Here is a 3,311-nt window from a genome sequence, read left to right as displayed (position 1 = left end):
CGTCAAGTCGGATCTGACACATAGCAACCCCTCCTTGGGTTTCCAAGGCAGTATCACTATGGATGTAGATTGCCCAACCTTCCTTCTGAGGGGTGGCTGATGAGTTTGAATGGCCAGATTTCTGGTTAGCAGTCAAATGCCTTATGCACTATGCCACCAGAGCTCCTCTCTCTCTCTCTCCCTGTCTCTCTCTCTCTCTCTCTCTCTATATATATATATATATATGTATAAGCAATTGGTTGAAAAGTGAAAAATTCAGACAACTATAACACACACAAACTAGAAGTAACCCAAAGAGCTATCAACAAGTGAATAGATAAAGGAACTGTAATGTATCCTTAAAATGGAGTACTACTCAGCAATAAAAATGAATAAATTACTGATACATGCAATAGCATGAATAAACTTCAAAATTGTTATGCTGGTAAAAAAGGTTTGACACACATATAGACTACACAGAATATAGGTCTGTTTATATGAAGTTCTAGAATAAATAATATTAACTTAATAAATAAATAAAAATAGCAGTTTCCTCTGGAAGGAGGTATTATTGATTAGGAAGCATAGATATCTTTATATGGTTCCATCTTTAAGGTTTACATGAGTCTATGAATTTGTCATTACTTGTATATTTAGTCCACAACTCATCTGCCAATTTGTCATACTGTGGTGGTTTGCATGTTGCTGTGACTCTGGAAGCTAGGCCACTGGTATTTCATGGTGAACAGGTTTCAGCAGAGCTTCCAGACTAAAACAGACTAGGAAGAAGGATCTGGTGATCAACTTCCAAAACAATGGCCAATGAAAACCTTAGGAATATCAGTGGAACACTGTCTGATACAGTGCCAGGAGACAAGCCCCTTGTGCTGGAAGATACTCAAAATGCAACTGGGAAAGAGCTGTCTCCTCAAAGGATAGTTGGTCTCAGCAACATGGATGGAGTAAAGCTTTGGGGACCTTCATTTGCTGATGAAGCATGACTCAAAATGAGAAGAAATAGCTGCAATCCTCCATTAATAATTGAAACATGGAATATACGAAGTATGTACCTAGGAAAATTGAAAGTTGTCAAAAACTAAATGGAACTCATAAAGATCAATATCCTAGGCATTAGTGAGCTGAAATATACTGGCACTGGTCATTTTGAATCAGACAATCATATGGTCTACTACTCCAGGAATGACAAATTGAAGAGGAATGTCATTGCATACATTGTCAAAAAGAGCATTTCAAGATCTACCCTGAAGTGCAATGCTGTCAGTGATAGAATAATATCCATATGCGCACAGGGAAGACCAGTAATACTACCATTATTCAAATTTATGCACCAACCACTAAAGCCAAAGATGAAGAAATTGAAGATTTTTATCAACTTCTGCAATCTGGAATTGACCAAACAAACAATCAGGATGTATTGATAATTACTGCTGATTTGAATGCAAAAGTTGAAAACAAAGAAGGATTGGTAGTTGGAAAGTATGGCCTTGGTGATAGAAACGATGCTGAAGATTGCATAATAGAATTTTGGATTACCAATAACTTATTCATTGCATTTATATCTTTTTTCAACGACATAAATGATGACTGTACATGTGAACCTCACTGGATGGAAAACACAAGAATTAAAATGACTACATCTGTGGAAAGAGATAATGGGGAAGCTTTTTATCATCAGTCATAATATGGCCAGCAGCCAACTGTGGAACAGACCATTGATTGCTCATATGCCAGTAAAAACTGAAGTTGAAGAAAATTGAAACAAGTCCACAAGAACAAAAGCAAGACCTTGAGTATAACCCACCTGAATTTAGAGATCATCTTCAGAATAGATTTGATACATTGAACACCAATGATCAAAAATCAGATGACATCAGGACATCATACATGAAGAAAGCAGGAGGTCAGTAAAAACACAAGAAGTAAAGAAAAGACCAAAATAGATGAGGCTGAAACTTGCTCTTGAATAGAATAGCCAAAGTGAAAACAAGAAATGGTGAAGTAAAAGAGCTTAACAGAAAATTTCAAAGACAGCTCAAGAAGAAAAACAAAGGTATGATAATGAAATATGTAAAGACCTAGAGTTAGAAAACCTAAAGTTCATTTCTCAAGCTGAAAAACCTGAAGAAAAATTCAAGCCTTGAGTTGCAATATAGAAGGATTCTATGGGTAAAGTATTAAATGATGTAGGAAGCATCAAAAAAACATGGAAGTAATATACAGAGTTACTGTACCAAAAAGAATTGGCTGACATTCAACACTTTCAGGAGGTAGTAAATAGTCAAGATCTGAGGTTATTGAAGGTAGAAGTCCAAGAAGAATTGAAGGCATTGGAGAAAAACAAGGATCCAAGAATTGACAGAATACCAATTGAGATGTTTCAACACATGCATGCAATGCTGGAAGTACTCAATTGTCCATGCCAAGAAATTCAGAAGGCACCTACCTGGCCAACTGACTGGAAGAGATCCATATTTGTGCCATTAAAAGAAAAAATTATGCAAGAGAATGTGGAAATTATCAAATAATATAACTAATATTTCATGCAAGTAATATTTTGATAAAGATAAATTCCAAACAGTTCTAGCAGTACATCAGCAGGGAATTGCCAGAAATGCAAGGTGGATTCAGAAGAAGACATGGAACAAGGGATTTCATTGCTGATATCAAATGGATCTTGGCTGAAAGCAGAGAATACCAGAAAGATAGTTACCTGTGTTTTATTGACTTCACAAAGTCATCCACCTGGGTGGATCATAACAAATTACTGGTAACAGTGAGAAAAATGAGAATTCCAAAACATGTATTTGTACTCATGAGAAACCTGTACATAGAACAAGACAGAGCAACAAGATCTTATAAAACCTTTCTCACTCAGAGTAACCCAGCAAGCCAAAATTCAAAATCACTTGAAGAAATATGATGTTAAAATAGTGTCAAGACTACATGGATCAAAGACCTGCCGTGAACCATGGGACATTCACTCCACTGAATTTGATGTGATATTGTGGAACATGAACAGAGGTAGCATTTTCAAATGATTTCTTTTATCATAGAAGTAATGAGCACAGCAAAATATTATTCAATATGAAATCATATAATTTATTTTTTTAAATTGTGATTTGGGTGACAATTTACAGAGCAAATTCACTTTCCATACAACAGTTCACATACACTTTGTCTCATAACATTGATTACAATTTACCCCAATGCAACAGCTCCCTTCCCACTTCCTCCCCATAGTTACCTCTTCCCTGTGTCCATCCCTCCATGCACTCCTGCCCCCTGAGCTGTCCCCCTGTGCATAAGCAGCC

Source organism: Orycteropus afer, unplaced genomic scaffold (genome assembly GCF_000298275.1).
Source record: "Orycteropus afer afer isolate SDZICR_OR568_19922 unplaced genomic scaffold, OryAfe1.0 scaffold00007, whole genome shotgun sequence".
Taxonomy (NCBI): domain Eukaryota; kingdom Metazoa; phylum Chordata; class Mammalia; order Tubulidentata; family Orycteropodidae; genus Orycteropus; species Orycteropus afer.
The sequence above is the reverse complement of the archived record's forward strand: the minus strand, read 5'-3'. Positions refer to the sequence as shown.